This window comes from Pogona vitticeps, chromosome 1, assembly GCF_051106095.1.
Source record: "Pogona vitticeps strain Pit_001003342236 chromosome 1, PviZW2.1, whole genome shotgun sequence".
In the NCBI taxonomy this organism is placed as follows: Eukaryota; Metazoa; Chordata; class Lepidosauria; order Squamata; family Agamidae; genus Pogona; species Pogona vitticeps.
The window spans coordinates 221,349,472-221,375,462 of NC_135783.1; the positions used below are offsets into that span (position 1 = coordinate 221,349,472).

Sequence of the window (25,991 nt, forward strand, 5' to 3'; positions counted from 1 at the left end):
TAAATAAGCTAATAGAATGAATGAATAACTTTGTGATAGGAAAAGTTTACTCATTATTTTGTGAGATTTTAGAAGGCAACCTCCATTTTGTGTCTAATTTTAGTGTGTATAGAATATTTTACTGTCTACATTCCACAGTGGTTCAAAGCTTATTTAGATTGTTTCCCATTAAATAGCTTTTTGTGCATAAATGAAGAAACCTGGTGATATCTGTGTCACCAAATGCCGAATTTAATAAGCAGATGGCATGCTTTGGAGAAAGGAAAAAAAGGTGCTATTCTTATTTAGATAAAAACTATATCAGAACTCTTTGACAATAAAAGAATTGTATCTTACGATATGTTTTTGAAAAGTTACCGCTACAGCATGCATTGTCCCAAAATGTATTCTTATTATCTGCGGGGTGTCCCTAAATAACGTTTCACATTATGCTTCATCTTGAATGACTTGATGTTCTGACAGAACCACACATTGTTGAGATGTAGCTTCAAATCAGAAATAAGAACATATATACTGCCCTCCTCCTTCTGCTAAGATGAAAGCACCAAGGACTTTCTCTTGTTTTATTCTTGTTATCAATGGAACATTCCTTCTTAACTTTTTGCACATGTCCATGGCTTGAATTGACTTTGTTCTTCAAGTTGAACATGATGGGTCCTATTGAAATAAAACTTTTTGAAATAAGAATATGTGCAATCCCATAAGGATTTTACTACCACTGAGTTTTTATCTAAGGACAGTTCAGAAGCTTCAGCTTTTTCCTTGAAACGGGAAAAAAAAGAAGATAAGGGTCTAGGGAACTCATATTTTGTTGCTTTGAGTAATTTTCTGATACAGGTTGGAGAAGATAAGAAGAAACATGCCAGAGTGTGTGTGGATACAGACACCTGCACGCACACACATAGAAGACATAGAACAAAGGTAATGCACAATTAAAATCCCATCTCAAAAAGAGAAATCTCAGGTAGGTGACAGAATATGTTTTATGAAGATGATCATTTTTGTTATCTTAAAAAAACATTTCTGTACTACCTTTTTAAAAAGATAATAAAAGTGTTACATTTTCCACATGTGGAAATTGTTCTCTAAGGGACTGTTTTATATGTGGTATCAATGTGCTATCCATGAGAAATGAAACTGCATTCATCCGTAGGCATATCTGAACTAAACAGTTACATAGGTTTGATGCCACTAACGGGCATGGCTCCATTGTTTACCAACCTTTTGATTGTGCAGAGGAATCACAGGGAGGAAGGAAGGGACACTTACAAAGATATTTTTATCAAGAAGTAATAAGCTCATAATGCAGTAATGAGAAGCTGTTTGTACGTAAACTTAAAGAAAAGATAACTGTTGTGTTCAGATATTGAAAGGATTATGAGAGTCTCAATCCATTGAGCAATTCAGAATGGGCAGTTGCCTTTCCAGTGCTACTATGCAAGTCTTATAGCCACTGCTAGGGTTCAGAGAATATATTGCTGTTGATCAGTGAATTAATTTTTTAAGATGGGGCAAACAATGTAAAAGCACACCAGTAAAATTCAGAGATTGTTCCCAAACAAAATTGATTTAATGTGACCTTTCCTCAAGAGGAAAACTGTCACTGGACAGAGCCAAATCATATGTTTAAAAGATGCATGGGAGGAATTTCAGTACCAAGTTACAATTAACGGATGTACTGAAACCTTTATTGAGAGACTGTTGCGTCATCAGTACATTCTCAGGAATTCTGGGATTTATACTTCAGTGAAATACAATTCTGTGCTGGCTAACTTGAACGTTTTAGTTCTGGAGAGTAGACTAGTGTTCTAGCAAAAAATTCCAAGGATATCCCCAAATTCTATATTCCAGGATTTATGAGGACCAAGTCATAACAGTTAAAGTGGTAAAAAAGTAATAGGGTGTATCTTCACTACACAGGTCTATGTGCTTCTGTTTCTACAGGAGTGTGCACTTTTTTCTTTCTGCCCCCCCCTTTTTGAGAAGCATGGATATTGCTATTGCACATTACTGTGCAACATGTTATCTTGTGCAGGCTAATTTGGAAGTTGTTCATATTCATCTTATTATTGTCTCTTCTGAAAGGCTTTATAGTGTATCAAAACTTCTTTGTCCAAAAGAGCCATAGGACAGAAGATATGTATGTGTACATATCATACTAACTCTCCTTCCATTATACAGTCTTCAACAGTCTCAGAATTGACTGTTTACAAGTCTATAAGCCTAATAAATAATAATAAAATTGTCTGCCTCCAGTCTACAAACCTAATAAATTCAATCTTGAAAAGTTGTTTCTGAAAGCATTTAACAGTCTGGAGAAGATCAAACATTTTTGTTGGCATGTATGATAAACTAGTGTTGAACATGATACTAAAATAACAGATAGCACCAGGCTAACTAGTATTATATTCTCTCTTGAATAGTAATCTTACTAGATCAATTTATCATGCTGGAGCTACAGGTATTTTATTGTAAACTGTAGTCATATAGAAAATTTCAAGTAGATGCTGGCAGTTTTTGAAAATGAAGCCTCTCTCCCCTCCCCCATCCTATAACCCCTAATGGCTTCCTTTTGATGAAAGGAATCCTAAAAGAGCCTTGGGATCTTTAAGGAGGGCTTTTAGAATTTTTTTAATTTACAAAAAAACACTTCAGACGATGATGTCATTAGCCACGTGCAGCATAAATTCCTGTACTGGATTTCAGCCATTATGTTGTACAGTGGACCCTTGACTTACAGACGGCTTGACTTACAGACTTTTTGAGTTACAGACTTCTCTGGCCGCAAAATTTAGGTTTGACTTGCAGACTGAGATTTGACTTACAGACCAGAAAAAAACCAAAATGGAACAAAAACGGCCTGTTACAGGATTAATCGGTTTTCAATGCACTGTAGGTCAATGGAGACTTGACTTACAGACTTTTTGACTTGAGAACCGCCTTCCAATACGGATTAAGTTCTCAAGTCAAGACCCCACTGTATTTAAATTAGTGTTTACTTCAGATAAAATTAGGTTTGGGCAGTCTAATATTTCTAATTTATTCTTTGATTACAACAGTTGTAAGATAATTTTGTGATAATAGAGTAATATTGTTTGCTTGTGGAAAAACTTATTGGGGTACCTGACCACAGAGCAAGGATTTAAGAGTTGAATCCATCACTGTGCTTCCTAAGAGAAGAGCCATCCTGTGTAGCCCTGGGAAAACTGCACGGACCCAAAACACTCACAGAATAAGAGAATAGAAAACTGTTGCTGAATATTCTGTATCTAGAAGACCCTGGGAAGAGTTGCCATAATTTGAAATTGATCTGATGATACATGGTCATTATTATTAGAATGTAAGCATTTATGGGACAGTTAAGGAGCATATTTCTTCCCTGCTGGACTACCTCTAGTTTGTCTTACCAGATAACTCAGTGGTTATCCAAAGTTCTTTAGGCTCAAGACTTATGGATGTGCCTATTTTCTGTGGCATGGGATAGCTTTATATGTGGCCATCCATAATGGTAAGTTTCTAGACTAAAGATATTTCCCTATTTTGTCATGCTCTCCTTCCCCAAGCTAATAAATCTACAGCAACAGAATTTCAGCTCTTCTCATCACTCTCTGAGGTTAAGGAAGTACATGATTATCTGGATCAAAAGATCATGTCACTAATAAAAAAAATAGGTTGTGAAGTAACACCACTTGAGTGCCTTGAAAACAGTAGTAGCCGAAACCATTTAGAATTAAGTACATCATAGGTTAATTGATGGCACATGAAGAGATCTGTTCTCACATATGATTGGATCCAAAGCTGTAGAACAGCAGTTACCTTTCTTGAGTTAAGTTGAAGACATTTCCATTCCTGCAGATTGTTGCCTTCATATATGGCTTCTTCTTCTTCTTCTTCTTCTTCTTCTTCTTCTTCTTCTTCTTCTTCTTCTTCTTCTTCTTCTTCTTGCCAGCTCCATTTCCGCTGCATTTCCCTGTAATCTACAGTGCTTCCAACATCAAAGGTGCAGGAGAGCTGCAGTAAGAAAGCAGTGAAACACTGTTGCGTTAACAGAGTTCCAGTCATATTTCTTGCATATTATCTCAAACTTGATTTCCCCCCCCAACAGGAATAGTTTAGAATCTTTTCATTATTAAACTATCATAGATTTATTCTTTACCTTTCATCTTCTTTTAATTCTCTCTCTTGTGTACACTTGTTATATAGATAAAAAATATAAACCCTGTGCTGTTAGCAAACACTGTATTAGCTTATATATGTTTGTCATGAAGAAAGTTTGAAAATATACAGTGGTACCTCGTAAGATGACGACCCCGTTGAACGATGAATCTGCAGGACGATGACTTTTTGAGATCGCTATAGCGATTCGCAAAACAGTCATTCCTATGGGGGATTTTCGCTGGATGTCAATTAGGTCCGTGCTTCGTGAACCGTTTGTTCGCAAGACGACAATTTCTCCAGCTGATCGTCAGCTTCGCAAAATGGCTGCCCTGTGTTTTCCGGACCCATGCTTCGCAGGGCAGCCATTTTTACAGCTGGTCGGCTCTCGCAAAATGGCTTCCCTATGGGCGATCTTTGCTGGACGATGAGGTATTTTACCCATTGGAATGCATTAAACAGGGTTTCAGTGCATTCCAATGGGGAAACAGTTTTCGCATGACGACGATTTCGCTAAACAGCGATTTTCACGGAACGAATTATCGTTGTCATGCAGGGCACCACTGTAGTTGAAAATGTGTGTGAATTGAAAGAGGAAGAGAGAGCCGAATATTTTATTTGTAGAGAATTCATATGACATTATCAATTTATGTCAAATCTCTACCACCGGAATTCCTCCTCCTAAACAGTGTTAAGCAACTAAAAGGAAATCTCTATTTCAGATTTATATTCCTGGATGACTGTATGCATGCTCCACTAGCCAATGGGAGATGGGTTCCCATGAGTTGTATGAACTATAGCTGTGCACACTGGTCTTTCAAAAATTTTCTACCCTGCTTCCAAACAGAGAAACTGAGCCCAGAAACTTGGCCAGTTACTCCATGAAAAATTCTCAATGATTGCCGAGAAGTGGACCTTACCATCAGCATAGCCATATTCTTTCTCCCCAAATAAACCTGTGGTTTCCATTTTGGATTTTTTGCACTGACACTTCAAGTGGCAACAACAGCAGTCGCGCTGGCATCTTGACCATCATTTTGTTTTTTTTCTACCTAGTGTTGTTTTAGGATATTGTTCTTATGGTGAACTAGATACCAGGACTGATGAAAAAAGAAGTAAAGTTTTAGCTCAGTACTTGTCTTTGGGATTCCATACCTATCTGAAGACTTCCAGATGATGTATTTGGGGGGACTGATTCTAAATACATTTTTGTGTCTGTGGCAGATACTCATAATTCAGCTTCTTCTTTGGAAGCAGCAAAGAGATGGTGTGTCCATCTCCAGGGAAAAGGTAAAGCTACTGCTGTACACCATCACTTACCCTCCAATATAATTTTCCAAATTATATTTCACCGTGAAGGAAGTTTCAATTTGTCTATCTTGTTTTCAGGGCTCTTTTAAATGTCTTTCAATTGCATTTTTAGTTTGCCTGATCTGAGAGTTATTTTACGGTGTCCATAAAACCTTAGGCTTTCACTGACATTTGGGAAGCAGATGGACATTATGTTTGCAACAGAGATTATTTAACAGTGGAAGGCAAGAGATATAAATGCACGTCTCAGTTACCTTATAAGCACAAAAGTCCTGAATTTCACCAACCAGAAGTTATCTGAAACTTTTCTTCCTTCAATGTTTTTTTTCTGAAGGGATTTCTTTTTTTATAAAGTTGAATTAAAATGGTCAAAGTTCTCATGGGTTGACATTTTTGGTATGGCATTAGTACATACTGAGGCTTCTATAGCCCAGCTTTGCAGCCTACATGTGTCTTGCTTGTCCTATTCCACAAGAATTGCTGCCTAAGAACCGATTAAAATATGTTTATTCCTAAGAACCTTTTCCTTGGAGAAGATCAAAATGCATTCCCTCTTTCTTCATGAGTTTTAATTACTGTATGAGGCTTTTTAACAGTACATGTGCTAGATTTTATTTTTTTACATTTTATGGATGTGTGTTAACAATTTTGATCCTTCCATCAGTTGGGTGACACTAATGCATTTGTATAGTCCCATCAAAACTAATGGGTTTTCCGTAGGACCATATCAGGTCAATTTGTTATTGAATTATTCCCCAAAGAACATCAAGGGAACCTCATTATACAGATAAAGTCTCCAAAGATATGATACAATATGGAGTAGTTGAGTAGTTCTGGATTGTTGCACACTATTGATGTCAGAGTAGAAGATGTATGAGTTGTGTGTGCAGGAAAAATGGGGGAAAGTCTTGTGTGGAATTAAACTGCAGACATATTATTTTTCCTCTATACACCATTATGTTTTAGAAAGTCAAGGACTTGGTTTCACACCACTGCATTTTTTTAAGATGATGAAGGAACGTGCTATTTTGTCCTGAAGCAAAATAATACAAATCATATGAATAGTGTAGTTACAGTCAACTGTAGTTATTGTCTTTTTATGTCACATATGGGGGACAATCAGCTTGTCAAATCTGGACCTTATTGTAGCTTTAACCCATATTCACTACTGTATGCGGATTGCTGTACAATATTATTCAATGGTTTTAGCTTTCCAATTATATGTCTTTAAGAACTGGCAGAGTTTTGGTTCTATTTAATCTTATTCTTCCTATGTGATTACTAACTTTTGAATATGCTTCATCTCTCAAGTAACCTGCCATTTTATATAGAGCATAATGACTCATGAGAACTTTCATTTTAGTAACAAAGTTCTTCTTTTCATCATTTTGGAAGTATTTTACTAGGATTGAATGGAAAGAGCCAAATGCTGAAATGATTCTAGATTCGTCTTCACCCATATATCTGGAAGTGCTGGATAGCTGAATGGTTCTTTTAAGAAGAAAAGGGGGGGGGGGTTTAAAATATTTTAAATAAAACAAATGAATTTAGACATCGGGCTGTGAAGCTAGAGGTTGGGAGTTTGATTCTGCACTGTGCCTCTTGACATGGGCTGGATTTGATGATCCATAGGGACCCTTCCAGCTGTTAAATTATTGTAAGGTCTCCTCCAGATATTTTGGGTGATGTTTCTGTCAGCCAAAACCAGATTCACTCGTGGTCAAAGATGAGGGGACTTACAGTTTAAAACACCAGAGAAATTAGGTGCAATAACTGTAAAATTGCATGGTCTTTCTTAGCTGTTATAGTTCATATCAGTTTAAGAACTAATAATACTAAATTATTATTTTTTGCTTGATTTGCTTCAGTGATGTAACTATAAGACATTAAGCTGAATTTACATATCTAGATATTTGTGGAATGTTGACATTCAAGAACAATAATGGTGTGCTTTTCAGTCTGAGCTCTTTGAACTGAAAAGTTGGATTGATAAATTGCCTAGGAATATTCTAAACCGAATTTGCTTGGTATTCTAGTGAAAAGGCTTTCGTGAAAACTGGCAGTAAATGCTTGCTCAAATTCTCTGGATGTAGGTACAGTATATTCTTTTTCTGATATTTAACCAACTAAGGATATTTCCAGTAGAATTCTATGCATTCTCGTACTCCTGTCTTTTATACCTTCGTTCTGAAGGAAGGTCTTAGAAGGTATGATACAATTTGGAGTAGGTGAGTTTTTGTGGACTGTTTCACACAATTTATGTCAGAAGACGTGGCTAAAATACTTACTATCTGTTTAGTAGAAAGGATGTCAAAGTAGATTTGTATAAGATTGCTGTATTAATCTATTAAACCAGGCAAATTTTAATTCTGAAATTCACAGTTATAATGTTGTGATAAAATTATAAGTACCAAAATCCAGATGACAAGACCTGAAAAATCTGTCTGATTGCAGTTTCAGATGTAAATTTTAGTTAATGTGATCAATTACCGTAAGGTCCATATCATGTCCAGTGATATTCCAAATACTACTGCAGTGACTGGGTGGAAACTTTCCTTCTAAGTAGTCTATCCATATGCAGGTGGGCTGAGAATGATTTGGTGCCAGTTGTGCCAAAGGAAGACTGAATACCATCTCATAGCAAACTCTGCACCTGCATTCCTATAATTTCATTTAAAAATTGGATGCTGGCCATTATATTCAAATATGTGATACTCTCTCTTGTTTTGCATGCTTTGCAACACACATTTATATTTTATTGGTAGTTAAATCTTTAAGTATTTATAAGAAAGATGGATGTGAGAGGTCATAATCCACAGAGGCACTCACAGACACTGATAAACAGCTGACACATTCAGAATGGTTCATTTTGCAAGCAGCACATGGATGTCATTGCGGATCTTATTTCTGGTAACAAGAAACATGCATATATTTTTCTTCAAGTACCACGTAAAACATTTACTTTAAAAATCCTTTGGGGTTCACATCATTCATAAGGTCAAGGCTTCTGCCTCCTCTTGACAAGATGTTCTTCTGAAATCTCTTCAGTGTTCATTTCTTGCTACAAACTTCACCATCTTCAAAAACAAAAAACCAACCACCACCATCTGCTTCTCTTATTAAAAATGAATTTGATTTTAATAAAATCCACTAACAGATTATAATTATGGTAAATAGTGCAAAATAAATTAGGATGGAGTGCCTGTTTCCACTGGTTAGAATGTGGTGATTTTTAAGCTCAACAGTAAGAGCAACCCATTTAATGATAATCTAGTAATGATGAACTGTATATATTCCTTTTCAAGTCCATGGACCAACACAATAACAGTACATTAACAGTCTTTTGTTTTAACACATTGCATTAAGCCGTTTCCATGTCTTATTGGGGTCCAGATGCTATACTTTCCAAACAGGACAGTTGGCAAAATAACAGTTTCACATTACAGTATACAATATTCCTCTCCTTTCCCCTCTGTCTCAATTGAGAGAGGCTCCCAAAAACCTTCCTAAAAAGCTTGTTTTCAAGAGTTTTTTCAAGATGTGAAGGGAGCGTGCCTGGCATATCATCTGCAGGAGAGCGTTCCATAAGGAAGGCACCAGTGCTGAGAAATACATAGGCATTATTAAGGCAATGAAGTTATTGTACAGCTTCCAATGCTGTGATTGGTTCCAGTTTTCATGCTCACCATGACATGAAATGGCTGGATGGTTGTCAGTGGTAGGATAGTGGATGCAAGCTCCTAATTTGTACACTAGAATACAAACATAAAGGTCTGGAAAGTGAAGCTACTGTGTCGCATTAAACGTGTTAAATATCACTTTTTTGTGCAGAAAGAGGATAAATCCTGTTGGAGGAAGCTGACAAAAAGCAAGAAAGGAAGGCCAAACCAAACCAAAGCAAAACTGTCAGATTGCTGGGAAGAAATAATCCAATTTTGAATGCCTTCATCCTTCTAACTGTAAAACCAAAAGTAGTTCTTCAACTCACTGCCAAGTTAAAAATAATTTATTGACACATTTTCTAAATATAGGTCATACTGTAGCATTACTTTTTGTCCCGATTTCTAGTTATAATGGACTATTGTTCTTATCCTAACATAGGCCTTAAATGTGACCTTAGAATTACACTGACAGTCGATTAGAGCATTAGGTATGAATAGCATGTTGGACACATTAAAAGGGCATAGGGCCCTGCCCACTGGCTCCGTCCTCTGTGTTCCTATGTATGCCGATCCCAGCTGCTCTGGTTAGACATCAGAATAAAATTTGAAAATACATTTTACTCAGTGTGAAGAGGGTCCCCAGTCACATGGAGAGCTATAACAGTCTTCAAACAAACAGAATAGTACTCCTTTCTAGAATTTGCTACTGAAAGTGGAAATGTCTGAATTGGCAGGGCAGTGCACCCAAAAGCATGTCGGGGGGCACCATATGGATGCCACACTTGCATGTTAAGCCTAACTGATCCAGGCTAAATACCCTGCAGATGGGTTACATGGAACAATGATGTGTTGATGGCTGAATCCCTTCTAATGCCTTCTGATACTTTGAAATGCTGAAATGCACGAGAGTTTCGTAACTTTGGCATAGGCAGCATCCTTTATTTACTGGCTCCTTCAAAGCTGTGTGGGCAATTTTGTCTGAACCCATAAGTTTGAAAATTCACTTTTAGATAAATGCATATAGTAATGAAGCAACTTTCGCATAGAAGCACTGTGCTCGCTCACTTCAGGCTACACCTGGGCCAGGCCCTCAGGTTTGCTGGATTTGCTGCAAAGACAGATAATGATTTCTTTAATTACTGGACTCAGACTGATTTAAATTGAATATATTTACCATTAAGAAATGTAAGTCAGAAGGGATGAAAAATCAATTAATCTCTGTTCCTTTCTGATTAGAAACCCGGGCCTTATTTTCATTTCTTTTTCACCTTTCAAAATTGTTTTTTGTATTCATTCATTTGAAAATTCAATTCATGCTCAGTCTCTGAAGATCTCTGAGTGGTGTACAGTCACAGATCAGGTTCTGAAATGATTTTAAAGCAGTTTTAAACAGTTCAGTACGACTCCAAACCCTGGCCTGACACCAGGTAATTTCTCTAGATGAGCTCTCAGTAATACGTTTCCTCCAAGAAGATCTGCAACTGTCTAAGCAGCCCAATCTGGATTAGCTTCCCCACAAAGGGGTATGTAGTCACAGTGCAGTAGTAGTTCTAACAGACAGGGAGGTCTGCTTCCGGAGAGTATATACCACTGGCTATTTCGAGCCATTGTCGTGAGACATGTCTGATACAGATTGTTCCTCCCGTCTTTCCATTGCTGCACATTTTCTTTTTTCTAAATTTAATGATAACATAGTGCCCAGAATTTTCTCCCTAAGAATATACTTGAAAAATCTAATCAAATTACCTCTTAAAAACTCCTTATGATTACTTGAAATGATTAATCGTATGCAATCCATGAGTTCAGTTCTGAATGATTCTGGCTTGTCTCTCTTAAACTACAAAACAATGGGAAAGTCAAAATTGTATTACATATGCTGCATAGCTAACATATTGGTCTAAGTAGCATTTCACCAATTTCTCCTTTCCTTCTCAACAACGCAGTAGAAGAAGCATTTCTTAAGGACAGACCCAATGGAATAAGGACCCATGAAGTTAGGAAATGTCGTACAATATATTAATTCTCCATGGTAATTTTTCCTTCAGAGTCACTTTAAGTAAATCTTTCTTTTATCTTCAAACACACCAATAATTTCTGAATAAACCTTTTCCTGGATAAATTTCGTGCCATTGAAACTTTAAATTAAAGATGACAGCAAAACCAAGCAGTTCATCTAGGTCAAGAAAGCTAGTTTTTGAAAGGGCATTGTCATTATACATAAAATTATATGTACCACGTATAGAGAAGAAAACAAAATTATTTTTTCTTTTTTATTTGCACCGTAGCTTTTGGACCATTTAAAATTATGGACCTATATGAGATATAGGTAAAACTAAAACAAATTTACAGTTTAAACAAAAGAAGGAGATTGTGATTTTACTCCTTTGAAGAAACATATGTTAGAAGGATAAATACAAGGAATTCATGTGATAATAAAGATCTGAGTTCATGTGGCATTTCCAACTGGAGCAAACTAGAGATGGGCACAAAACACTTTGTGCCATATCATCTCAGTCATGTTCACTTTCCCTACCTCCCCTGGATGACAGCCCCCACTGACCTGCTGGCATGTGCTGCTCCTTCTCTTCCCATCCCACAATCTTTCATTCTGGCAGTTTGAGGGGGCAAACTTTGCTTAAAGAATACTTAAAGGCCAACAGACAGTGATATTTTCACTGCACAAACAAGTAACATCAAGTAGAAAATAAAGACAGAAGCAGAGAGAGAAAGGCCTTAATGTGCTAATTTAGACCTAACCACTTAATGGTCAGACATTAATTCACAGTAATGCATATACACTAACATTCAGTAAACAAAGATGGATAAGAAAGAAAAAAAAAGAAACTCTAGAATATGAGTCTTAGCTAGCAGTGTTGATGCAAGTCTATTTTTTTCACCCTACAGCTACATGAAATGGCTGGCCAAGTGGTTTTGAGGAGATACATAGAACCTGTTGGCCTCAGTCTGAGCCTCCCCAGTGCTGTATGTTACTTTTGATTTTCCCTTCCTTTTAAAAACAAAACAAAACTGCAGCACATCTTTAAAAAAAGAATACTGGATTGAACAGGGAAGTGATCCACCCTATGGGTAACTATGGTTGCATCACCAGAACCACATAAATAATCTGATCCATTTTCATGCATTTGTCCAAAGACAGTGTTCATCTGTAGCCATAACCATCAAACCCTCTTGCTGTTAGACTAGAAGACAATTTTGACCTATTTACTGAATATGGGCTATATCCAATGCTAGTCCCAATTACCAACATGAATTTGACCAAACTCTGGGAGGCAGTGGAAGACAGGAGGGCCTGGCATGCTCTGGTCCATGGGGTCACGAAGAGTCGGACAGACTTAACGACTAAACAACAAAAATCCCAATTAGAGTAGGTCCACTGAAATGAATTGAACTTGCATCACTTGTGACCAACAAGTTCCATTTGTTTCATTGTGTCTGTTCTACTTTGGACTAAAATGGGATTTAGGCCTGTGGCTGCTTATTTGTGTACTTGTATTAATTGCTGACACAACGCACAAGAACAGAATATGTAAAAATATAACAAGTACTTCAAAATAGTGCCCAGCTGGAGAGAGGTAAATTGGATATATGTCATCACTCCCAAACAATTTTACATCGAATATAATTTGAACTAGGCCCCATATTAACTTTGAAGTTAGAGTATTAATCACAGTGTTTAAAGCTTGATAATTCAAAACCTAACAGCAATAAATTTAGATTTAGCTGTTTTTGGTATTGAGGCTCATAATATAGTACCAGAATACAAATTTTAATTTGTTAAAGCCAAAGTAATATCCATATATGATTTAATTAGCCAGCTGGCCAATGTTGCCTCCTTTAATTGCAAAATCTGTAAGTTACAAATAGATCTAAGTACTCCTCCATGGCTGTGTCAACAAAGAAGTATATGAACTGTCTATAATCAGTTGTTACAATAATTCATGTTATACTGCCCCCCCTGCACTAATAGAAAGCATGTCTTCTGAAAAGTCATAGGCAAAACTCATTTTAGGAAAAATTCTGTTCATTAAATGTTTACAAGCCTTTTTTCTCCATAAATCATGTGATCTGGATTGGGAGTTAAAATAAATTGCTAGTCCTAGCTAGAGCAAAAGTTATAAGTGTTGACTTACTGTGAAGGAGAGAAGGCCAGTGTGCTGTCCTCCATAGAGCAGAAGCCGGAGGAAAGCCAAGGCTGCGTGGAGGGAGTGTTAGTAGAAATAGAGCAGGGAAGCGAGGGATGGAAGGGGTCGCTGGAGGTGTGTCTAGCTGACGAGAAAGGGGAGGAGCTGGAGTTAATTGTCTGGGAGGAGGTTATAAATGAAGGGAAAAACATGCATGAGTTTAGAATTGTAACTGGTGGGGAACAACCAGAGAAAAAGGACCAGGTGGTGCAGACCGAGCTGAGCCGCGGACTTGGAGAGTGGCATGGACTCTTAAAGGACTTTCCAAATCTTCAGCTTGGAGGTGGGTTGTTGCCCAACCCTAAGGATTACTGCGCGAGGGGTGATGACCTGGAGCCCCTAGAATGGACCGTGGTTGTGTACCCACGCAATGAGTGTGGGGGGGAGGAGGGTGATCCGTCCCATCAACTGCGTGAGGGCGACTGGGAGAGACACCCCTGTTGTGGGACAGCTTGTGCCGTGAGGAGCACCCCGCTGAGGCCGATGACAGACAGTTTGGTCCAGCCCCTCTGTGAGGAGTAACTTGATAACTCTGGATGTTAAAGTTAAAAGTTACAGAATATTACCAGAGTTGAGTTTGATGGATCCATTTGAGACAGTTGAGTTGAATTTGTTTAATAATAAAAAGAAGAATGTTCAAAATACAGAGATGCCTCCGGCCATTTCTCCCACGCAAACTCAGGGGTCGCCTGCTGCTGAAGCAGAACCCAGTCACACTTGCCAAATTTCTATTGATTCAGTGGGTCTGGTTTAATTGGGACCAAAAATTGGAATTTATTCAAATTATCTATGTATTTATTTATGTATGGCGAATATAAAATTGAAATATTGAAAAAAATGAAATATAATGCATAAAATGAATAAAATAGAATCACCATGCATACCCGAGCTAAATAAATCAGAATGTAATACCAGAAAAAAATAATCTAATTACAACAGTTCAAAGAACCTAAAAAGGCAAAGCATGTCCTATGGTATTTTTCCTTACTTCACACTGTAGCTGCAATGAGTTATTGTATTTGAACAATTTGCAAAAATTTGAAAGAGATTCTGTGAATCTTGTTATATACCATGGGTCCATTCCTTTCATCTGTGACAGCTTTCTCACAGGAAAATGCTGGTAGTGGAATGGAGAGGTCATATTTTTTCTTGAAGCCTTCCCTGACTCTCCAGTTTCTTATGGCAGCTGTCTGTGCTATGGAGACATAGAGGGTCCTCCAGAATAGTGAGGAAGCTGGTGATGGGGGAAGCAGAGGGACATGGGATTGACAACATTTGCCCACCTCTTGCAGCGAGGAATGTTCTGAGTGAAACTCAGTTGGGTGAATGCTCCTGCTAAATGGAAAAGAAGTTAGATCCACCTTGATTTAATAGTTTACAATACTGCTTGTATCTGAATTTGAATCGGAATGATCTGAATTCTTATAACTGCCCAAAGTGGCCTTGGCTGCCAGATGGGTGGTATAGAAATCAAACAAACAAACAAACAAACAAATATTTATTTCAATTATATACCATTCCATTAGTGCACAGTACTATTCTGGTTGGTGTACATATAAAAACAACAAAATGCCACAAAACAATAACGAAAATATAAAAATCAAGATGAGCAGCCAACAGAAATTAACCAGCTGGCTCACTATATCAAAACAGCAGTCCAGGAGTGAATAAATTCGGGAGAGGTTGCCTTTGAAGGCCTCTCAGCAGCCTCTTAAAACCAGGGAGGGAAGGGAGGGAGAGAGACGGACAGGTGTGGCTCCACCAGAAGGTGATTCCAAAGAGATGGTACCACTGCCGACTTCTTGTCGAAGATTTTGTATGTGAATTTTAATGTCTTGATAGTGACACATCTTCCTCACTCCTAGTTTCATATTTGGGCAGGGCAAGAATCTCACCTGCTGCCTCTGATGACAATCCTCTTTCCTAATTCTTTCCGAGTGTAGTACCAACCCTCGCTTAATTTCTGTATTTAATGCTTATTTGAGTGAGTCTCTGTTGTTGCCAGTGTTTTACAAGTACTTTTACTTGGCATTGCCAATTCTTATTCCTTTATACAACCCACCCTCTTAATTAGTGCTAATATTTAATGTGGTGTTTGATTTTGATTGCAGTCTGTGTTGCTTAATTGGTTTCTTCTGTCTTGAGAAAGTGAGCCGAAGAAGCACCCATAAGTCTGGAATCCGGCAGGAATAGACCTCTACTTGCTTAGACTCCAGTGCTTCCAGATTGCATAAAGGAACAAAATGTGACCTGGCCATAATCCACTCTTCAGGTTTCTCTCACTGGTACCATCTGTTGAAAACAAACCACTCAAGAGCGCTATACTTACACACACTTACTTTTGCCTCCTTGAGAACTGCTTTCACAGAACTCCGCTTCCAAACCATGCCAACCGCTGTCTTAGATGGCAGTATATGAGTGTCTCTAAATATCTAAAGCTGTGTATCTGCGGAGCAGGTGAGATTGAGAATGTTTTTCATTATCTACTTTACTGTCAGCTATATCAGAACCCCCGAGAAAAGCTCTTGGGTAGTATTTTGGCTGCTCTGCAGGAGGAAAGCCCTCAGATAAAGGTGGTCAGGTTACTCTTGGACTGTGACCCTTATGTTACACATAGAACAGCGCTGTTTGCAAAAGCGGCCAGAAATATTCGAGCTAATTTTCTAAAAGCCATTGCAATCAATTGTGTGGGAGATTCTCAGATATGAAGGTTCTCTTATTATTTTATTTGTCCTTGATTCTATCATGATTTTATTTGACTATATCTGTATTTTAAAGAATTGTGACGGCTTTTAGCTAATACAATAAACTTGAACTAAACATAAAGGAACAAAATGTAACCAATTACATTTACAAATACAAACCAGTTGGCAGTGAGAACTGTTGGATCCCCAAATTTCAGTTCAGATTTGGATCCAAATCGTGAATTTCAGTTCAGATTTGGATCCAAATCGTGTTAGATCTATATTATTCTGATCTTTATTGTGCCAGAATATTAATCTCAAAATCAAATTAGGGAGTTGTTGCAGAGCAACATGTTATTCACTCCTCCATGCAGCAGGACCCTTGTGCATAAAGGAAAGCATGACATAATAGAGTAGCTTCTGGTAAAGTCAAACTACCTTCATTCATGTTCGTCATTGCCAGCCCAAAAATACACTTGGTGTTTATTTTTCCCAGGATGCATCCTGATATAGGAAGCATTTTAGTAAAACATACTGAAAAGTTTAGTAAGTTATTTTTGTTTTATCTGGTCAGGTTTTTAATAGGTTTTAGGTGCTTTGAGATAGCAATTGCATTTCGCAACCACAGTCTGTTCCCTGAAGGTGGAATTGTATGAATGATCCAGATGATGTTGTCCTCCATTTGTTACCCTCCTGTGCTTCTCCGCTGTCTTCTGTCTTATATCGTACCAGAAAACATCCATTAAGGAGGGAAAGGTAGAATAGATGCACAGTTTCTTGACTGGTGATGCTAAGAACCATCCATCTAGAAGCAGCCTTGTTTTTTCAGATGCTTTGGACAGATTGAAGCATTGGTACAAAATGAGAATAATAAAAATGCATACCTCCTGTTCTCATTGATAGAGTGATAATGGCTATGGGGCATGCCACTTAAAATCATGATTCTTTAGTCTACTAAGAGTCATTGAGACGCCAGTTATAGTCATTAAGAGAGAGAAGGGGAGGGGGAAATGATGAATCCTTTTAGATGATGCATAATTCAAAATGGGTTGATAAGGAAGGTGTGAATGTCCTTGTAAGATGGACTCTTTGGAAAGGGGTTTGAAAGAAAAGGAAAAGAAATCAGTCCCAAACTGTGAAATTAATTTTATTGCACTCCTTAACAACCATTAGAGCTGTTTCAGTCACTCTGGTCAGGATTCCATCTGTAGTTGTAGGAAAGGTTAATTACTCATTTACGAAGCCATGCAGTTTTCCTTCATTTTTCATTTACAGTTATTTCTACTTATTATAAATCCTAAAGCTACTTGCAGGAAGTATTGTACTCATACATTATAGTATATCTGTCAATTAAAGTTATTAAATCACAGATTCTTAGGTGTGAAATCCAAACATAGGCTAGTATGCTTCAGTCAGTGAATGCTCACTGTTCAGAATTATGAATGTGACCAATATGATTTCATTGTCAGCTGAACTTTTCCTTGGCTGACTGCAATCCAGCAGCTGTTTCTATGGGGAGATGGAGATGTTTGATTGGCATCTTACATTTGCTGGATTTTTGATAGGGCAAGAAAAGAGATCACAGATGGAATAAGAAAATTAAATTCTCTGCTGTAGCAAGAGATTTTACAGGAATCGCTTTAGTGAAAGATTTCTAGTACAGTATCCTGTACAATGGATGGTTATGTAATAATGATTTCAGAAGTAATGTACAAGGCACACAAGTGGGCTCTTTAATCATTTCTGCTATTAGTTACCAATGCTTAGTAAATACGTAGAGTAAAACTCATGTAGATGTAAAATTTGAGGCTGCAGTTGCATCTATATTGGGGATATAACTTTTTGTTCCCAGAGGCAAAACAGGGAATGAAGCAGTTTCCTGAGATAAAAATGCATAATATTCAAGGCTGGAAAAGTTGAGACACAATCTGGGGCCGAAATATCTCATCAGCCGTTCTCTTTGGCTAAAGTCCTGTTGTATAATTTATATCTGTGGAAGGGTGGTGTCAGTAATTAAAAACTTACTGCTCTGTCCCACATCTTTTCTAATTCCCATGTACATGAGGTTACCTGCTCACTTTGCCTCTCATTCTCTCTGCTGAATGAGAATATGAAATCTTTAGGGTGCATTTTTCACATTTCAGAACTTTTTTGGTTCTACATGCATGAAGATTTTTTTTTTGTAGAAAAAAAACACTTTTGTCACAAGAAACCTGTAGCAATTGCATTTTGGGTGAAATTTTATTTTACACAAAATATGTTTTTTTTCCCCCCTCTACATAGAACAGCCAGAATCTTATTGGGATTTTACGGTATTCTAGAGTAATTAATATTGGATGATCCGCAGTAGTGAATTGCAGCTAACTGCAAGGTACTGGTCACATACATGGTTAGGATGTTACCAGATGTGGATCCAGCACTTCATTTATTAGCTTCAGTTTGTTGCTAGAATTATATGATTCCAGTAATTCCAAAGCAATAAGTGGGTCAATATTGTGGTGGGGTTTATTTTGCACAAAATATGACCTGCTTTTTTTAAAATGCTACTGCTTTTAGGAAAAAGGCACCAGACTTTTTGCTTTTATGCAGGAGTAAAAAAAATCTTCCAGCAGATAAGCTTCTTGGTAGAGTTTGTTTTTAAGTTGAGACAGATGAGGACAAGAACCTGGGTATATATTGCATCCTTAACTAAGATCTTAAGACCACTGAATGATATTTATACTTCCAACCTTGAGATGTGACTCTCTTAATCACAGTGAGAGCCCATGGGCTCTAAACACACCCATAATCAGGTTCCAGGTAGCTTGAAATTGCTTGCATATCTACAAATACTGTATAAAATATTTGCCTGATGTAAAATTAATTTGCTGCAGTATATGCGACTGGAAAGAAGCCACCCTTGTACACTGCCACATGCTATATTGCAAGGAAGCATTATTTTTATTGCTTCTCTAACACTGTAAGCTACAAAAGATCATACAAGGTCTAACTTCTCTATTAAAGTGAGCATTCAGATGTTTTAACCATGCATAATTGAATGAAACTTTAATGCTTAAGCTTTGGAAGGTCATGGAATAAAAATGAAAGATGAAAGCATTAGCTAGTTTTGTTAGAAAAGTTAGCACGATCCCAAATAAGGAAAATATTATCTTTTGTGGATCAAATATCAGACAGAATTCAGAAATTCAAGGAAATGTGTGATGACCATTATTGGTTGGCTTAGGTTTCCTACAGCCGATTAATGCAACAGTTTACAGATATATCTTTCATGTATTTTCATAATTCAAATTAGCAGACTCTCTTTCACGACTGTACTTTGACTTTTTACCACATTAAACATTATTATATATGACATCTTTCTAACATTCTGAGTGTGGGTTAGCTTCCCCAATTGTAGGGTTTTAATAAGGTTGTCGCCATAGCAACTTTGCTTCAGATGACACTACATGATTTCTTAAATGCAGGTGTATCTTGTCAAATATAATAATTCCTGGAAGTTACATAGCGAACTTCCATGCTTATTCCCCCATCTTATTACCATGACTATTTAGTCCTCCTTAAAATCTTATATGATGCATTTCCAAAAAAAGAAGTGGGTGATGAAACAGAAAGCCCCCAAAAATCATTTAAAAGCAAAATGTTTCCTTTGTCATCAGTCATTCTTGAAAGCAGAAATGTTCAGAATAAATCCAGATCCATCTAAGCTCATACTACACAAGTTCTCAACAGAAGAATCACCAGGAGGGAATGAGTGGTGATAACTGACTTAGTTAAGTTAATCAGTGTGTTTGTGGAATGAAATTGGAAAGAACTGGCCCATATTTTCCAAAAGTCCCAATTCTGTCCTCAGTCTCTATCCTTTATATGCCACTTTCATGGTTGAATCCAGGCTTGTGTTTCATTGAATGGAGGAAAACCATTGTATTTCTCCATTTTTAGAAGGAACAGAGATCTAGGACAAAGTCCTGAAAGAAGAAGGAACTAGCATTTGGGGTTAATTTCCCTTTCTCCCTTTAGCTCCAGTCCCATTTCCCATGCTGTTCTAGACCTTTTCCTGGCCTTCTAAAGGCCTTTAAGATGCATGACAGAAGGAAGAGGAAATTACTGGGGATTGCCTTTCCCCCTCCTCTGAAACGAAAGTGTTCTGGGGTCAGAGTTTTGCCCTTGGCTACTCTGAATCCAATTCATTAAAAAACTTGAATTTGATTTTCTCCCCTCTCCTTTCATCATCTCTTTTCTCTTTTGAATATATCTGTTTCATTCTATGCAATTAAGTTTTAAACATTGTGGAGTGTAATATATAAATGTAGTAGTAAGCAAACAAATAGGCATCATTGTTCTTGTTTGAAAGTAGCCTGTAGCATTGAACTTTAAATGAAACAGGATCTATCTCCAGACTGATAAAATATGAAAGATAGAGGAGTCTTTTTAAATACATCCTTTTGGAGTCTGTGGGCCATCAAAATCCCAAATCTTATGGTCAAAGAACTTCAGACAAAATGGCATGGGAGCTGGATTTCTCCTATGACTCCAGGAAAAGAGGTGGGCTGTGTAGCCTTGGGCAAGCTGTACAGTCCCAAGGCATTCCCAAGAAAGGAAGAGTAAGCCCTTGCTGAGTATTCTTTGCCTAGAAAATCCTGAAAAGTATCTCCTTAAGACAGAGTTAACAATTATTATTTTTATTACGCAATAAAGCAATAAAAATATAAGTTTAAAGTGGTGGGAAATCTTTTTTTTTTTCTTTCCTCTTGAAACAGACTTATCATAATAGTTAACTGCAGTGCCAATCAAACAAGCATGTGAGATTTACCTGCATTAAAAATGTGTTAAACTAACAAGTGCCGATGCCGTGATACAGTAGAATTTTACATGATTTGCTATTTGAACACTGCCCTCCTTTACAAACAAGTTAGAGTAGAGAATAGTGACCTGTATTTCAACATTTAAGAATATAGAACAAATGAAATAATGTTGTGATAATTATACAGTTTAACAGAAGTATCACACTATTATTATTTAGAGACACTTGAAGTCAGAAATCATCTCTAGCAAATGAACAAATAAGTAAAAAGTTGAAAGATACGTCTACTTGTTCTGATTTCAGCAAGACTCTTCTGGGCAGAATTTTTATTTTATTTTATTTAAATTATTTTTACCCCACCTTTTTCCTTAAAAAGATCCCAAAGCAGCTTACGTATGTTATTCATATTAGTTAAATATTCTTTAATTTAAATGTTAATTCCTGATCCAGGTTATGCAATATGCATTAGTATGTAAAATAGTTTAAGAGAAAATAGTGTTAGAATGATATTGCTACACCCTTTTAGTAAAAGATATGGATGAGTAAGCAGTAAGATTGAATGCCACATTTGAAGATGACCCCAAAACATGTAGGAATTCCCTGTTCATGTTCATGTCACATATGCAGATATGCAGATGTATAGCTATAGTTGTCAGGCAAGAGTGTGGGATTTTATTTTATTTCATTTTTGACTTTAGAGGCTGAATTGCAATTTAGAAAGGGTTGGGGGGGGATAGTTATAGCAGTGGGTGGGGCTAAGAGCATTGAGGGAAAGTGGTGGATGAAATCTAAAGCTTACCAGTCTTGGACATTTTCCCACCTAGCATACAAAGCTCAGCTCAGTCCTTTGTATGTCTGCTCAAGAGTAAGCTTCATTGCAACCATTCCTGAACTACAAAGGACTGCTCATCTGCTGTTTATCGAGCTGCAAAATGTCTCAGTTTTATGCAACAGTTTCTCATCCTTTACATACCTTATTTGCAGTCAATAAATAGAGATAACTGTAGAAGAAGCTTATGGAAAAGGTCTCCTACAAAATCTTTGGCATACATTCCCAGGTTCCACAAAATCTTGAGTAAGACTAAGCTAGCTAGACACACCTACCTGTGCACAGTACAACCAAATATGCTTTGCTGGTGCTCATTCAGCTAGGCCATTTAGCTAAGATAGTCTACCTGGATGTTTTAACTTTTGATTTGGGCTATGAATCATCATAGTTCCAGAGGCACACATAATCACTCCAATAATGCCACTCTAAGCGATACTGTTACGGAGCAGTCCACTTGATTCCAGCACTGTAGAGTAAAAAAAGTCATTCCTTAAAGCTGCAGTGTTTCTGCATCAGGCATGTTTCACAATTGTGCCCATGTGTTTATGAAAATTTTTAGGCAAATATGCTGAACTTCTTAATATCCCTTTAAATCATTCCTGTCTTATCTGGCACAGCTTGTTTTTTGTGAAAACACTCTTAATTGATGAGATGTTAGAAAGGGCACATTTTAAGCATATTTTTCACAATGAACACTTGATTTGAATAATTTTCATGCTGTTCAAAACATATACATGCACACAATACAATGCTTTAAACAAGCAAAGTATTTAGCAGCACCGTTTGCTGCTTTGCCCACCCTAAAATGTGCAAGGCTTGCCATTCTGTTTTGTTAATTCAAAAATATTTTTTTTAATTCTTAAGAAGAAGAGGTAGGTATAAAGAATCTAAGTAAAAAAAACCCATCTGGGAGTCTTCCTTATTGTAACAGCAAGGTCAGGGAGTGCAGCTTAAGCCAAAAGAACTTGGAAAGAGTGTAATTAGTCAGATTTTATGGTGTATTAAAGTAATGCCTAATATCAAGTAACTTCTAATACACATACCAAGATTATGTCTTCACTCTCAAAAGCATTGTGTGTAATTAGCATACTGACTGTTAAGTGAGTCAAAAGTGCAGTGTGACTCCTCATTCAGTGCCCTCTGTCCACCACCATTTTTGGGTTGGGGTGGGGAGATCCTGGAAGAAAAAGTTTTATGTGCACAATGAACAATCTTATTTAAAATGTTTAGTTTTTATTAATAGTAATTCTGAAGGATCTCCCTCTGAGGTGGAACCAACTGCAGAATGTCACAGGGCTTGGCTCAGCTCTCCTCCCTTGTACTGAACAGTAAAAGCTGTTTGCTTATAAAGCAGAATGCATTAAGGTGTGACAGGTTTTCCTTTGTTTGGACATTTAGGCAGTGTTTTCAAGCTATCAGTTAAGGAGCCCGGGGCTGAATCTTGTGGTGTAAATCCTCCACTGAGTTGGGCATTGCGCTGGGTAGTTTCCAAGGTTCCCTCCAGTTCTACGGATTTTATACGGTGGGAACATAGTAAAGAATGGGTTGAATGATGGAAGCAGGCTGGTTGACAAGACTGTGGTGGGAAACTGTTAAGGAGACAGCACTGTCGGGGACTGTCCAAATCTATGTCCCTTTGTGCTCCCACCCAGAGAGGTGTTGTATATGGAAGGTGTTGAGCCCGGACTGCCCATACACCCGGGGGGGGGGGATCAATGTCAAAAGATACTTGCAGCAATAGCATACTGAACTGAGTGAGAAACATGGGAGAGTGAGAAAGATGTGCTAAAACATCTGGGAGAAGAGCAGGCCGTGATATCAATAGGACAGTGGTGATTTCCACCTCACCCTTCATCTTTAGAAGGAAGTAGAGATGTCACATAATCTACACAGAGGTTCTGGATGCCTGGCTAAAGCAATGCATCTTCTCAAACTCCATGACTGACAGATAGTGAGGGGGTGATTTTGTGTGGACTCGAGTGCTGCCTTCAGGTTAAGCATAAACTCTCCTTCCCTTTGCATTGTGTCCTTGGCTGCCACAATCTGCAGATAAAATCTTATAGAATGCAGGTTTTTTTTCCCCCTTGGAAGGAATAATGTGACTGATGAGTTTCTAAATTAGTGAGAGTGTAGGAATTAATATAGATGTAAAACTGATCTTTGCAAGATATTCTCCAAGTCATTATTCATTGAGTAAGACTGTAAATGAAGGAATTATATAACCATCAGGTTCTCTAGGCAAATAAAATTTCCCTTTCTGTTTGCCTTCAGGAAGTGAATGTATCTTGTTCGTTGCAATTGATTGACCTGTGGGGCTTCAAGCAATTTTCAGACAGGGGATATTTAATGAAGTGATAAAGGTGGGGAAAGGAAGCCTCTCCAGCAGATGGAAAATAGGACGAATCAGGTTACTCATCTAAAATATTCTTGGCTTATCTCCATGTTAATACAATGATTCACTAACTTCTCTTCTGAGTTTCAAAGATGGCTATAAGTCAGCATAGCAAGTGGGACGAGTCAGCTGAGAATAAAAGGATGCAAGAACATAGTCAGAGGTGTCAAACAGTAGCTAACTTGTACATGCTGAGAGGAAAGCAAGCCAATAAATGAAAATTTAAAAATGCTTGCTCTCATAGTGAAAAAAATAGCATAGGCCACATAATCTGAGTTCAAATTTGAATTTTTATTCAAAAATACAAATATTTTCCATCAGTTATAAACATAAAGAGAAATTGATAGAGACTGTAACATTTTTCAGTGAATGATGTTTTGTGGGCATAGAAGTTCCATTGGATGCAATCTTCACTGTAATAGAGTACAGTGGTGCCTCGCTAGATGATGATAATCCGTTCCACTGAAATCACTGTTTAGTGAAATCATTGTTTAGCGAAAAGCATTTCCCCATTGGAATGCATTGAAACCTCTTTAACCTGTTCAAATAGGGAAGAATCGTCATTGTCTAGCGAAGATCAGCCATAGGAAAGCCGCTTTGCGAACCGCTGATCAGCTGTTTAAATCGCTGTCTTGCGAAGCTTAGGTCCTGAAAACACCTGTTTTGCGAGTGCGGAGGGAGCTGTCAAAAATTGTTGTCTGGTGAAAATCAGTTTGTGAAGCAGGGACCAAACATTGTCCAGCGAAATTCCCCCATAGGAACCACTGTTTTGTGAATTGCTACAGTGATCGAAAAAAAGTCAATGTCTAGCGAAAAAACTGTCATGCGGGGTAACTGTCTAGCGAGGCACCACTATAATGGGTGCAGGGTTTTCATGCTACACACTCCCCATTCAACCCAAAACTAGGGAACTGCCAATAACCTATTTTTTTCTTGGCAGAACTGAAGGAAATAGTCAAGCATAGCTGTACATTATAAACAAATCAAGCCTGGCAGCTTTCAGGAGAAAAAGATTGGAGTTTTGTTCAAGAGTAGCATTTACAACTATTGGGGAGCAGGGGAATGGTCTAGAAAGATGTACTTGTATTCTAAGGCTGTGTTTATGAACAACCGTTCAGCATATGATATATTCAAATGGATGAGTGCAGAGGTCAGGAGATACTGATGAATGAAAAATTGTATGAAAATGTATTAAAACACTGAACACACATTCAGTCTAAGCAATAGATGTCTAGCATCCTTTCCTCTTAAGCACTGAGACTGGACAACCCAGATAAAATCATTCATTCTGATTAAACATTATTGCTACATACTACAAAACTTCACCGCATCTCCATACTTCCCATAATTCATAGTATGAATTATATAGGAAGAGATGTATCCATTTTCAGAAAAACTGTTTATCTCTGTCTGAATTCAAATCAAGTTTGTTCAGCCTCAGATTTGGTCCATTTTGGAGTCCTGCTTCCATTTAGATACCTCTTAAGTTCCAAGCCAAATCAGGCTTGGGATGTTTTCTGAATCTGAAGCAAATACCTAAGAATAAAAAAAATATGATGCTGGTTGCTCTCATGCCTGTTTTTCTGCTTTGCTTCCAGCGCAGAATTGACAAGAGGACAGGGCTCTAAATCATGTTGTACTTTAGCTGTTAGAAGGGTAACATTGTGAGACATGCAGAGTTATACGGTCTGAGAAACAGCAGGAATAACTCATTAATAATTCTCTTTCACATAGTATTTTGTCCATTCTGTGGAACCCATCACTTATTAATAAGCATCTGTTGATTTAATAGTAATCGTGCATCATTCTAAAGCATCTTGCTGGCATCTTTGTTTACTAATGATTACTTTGGCCAGAAGCTGCACACTCTATGGACTAACCAGTTAAACAATATGAGTTAATAATAATAATTTAAAAAATTCCAGACTGGTTCTTACATTCATTTAGGTTCAATC

At 37.5% G+C, this 25,991-nt stretch overlaps 1 protein-coding gene across 5 annotated transcripts in view; it reads left to right on the top strand.

The window, feature by feature from the left end:
* LRP1B (LDL receptor related protein 1B) overlaps nucleotides 1-25,991 on the top strand; it is a 1,166,776-nt gene that overhangs the window by 16,583 nt on the left and 1,124,202 nt on the right. The window lies entirely within an intron of this gene.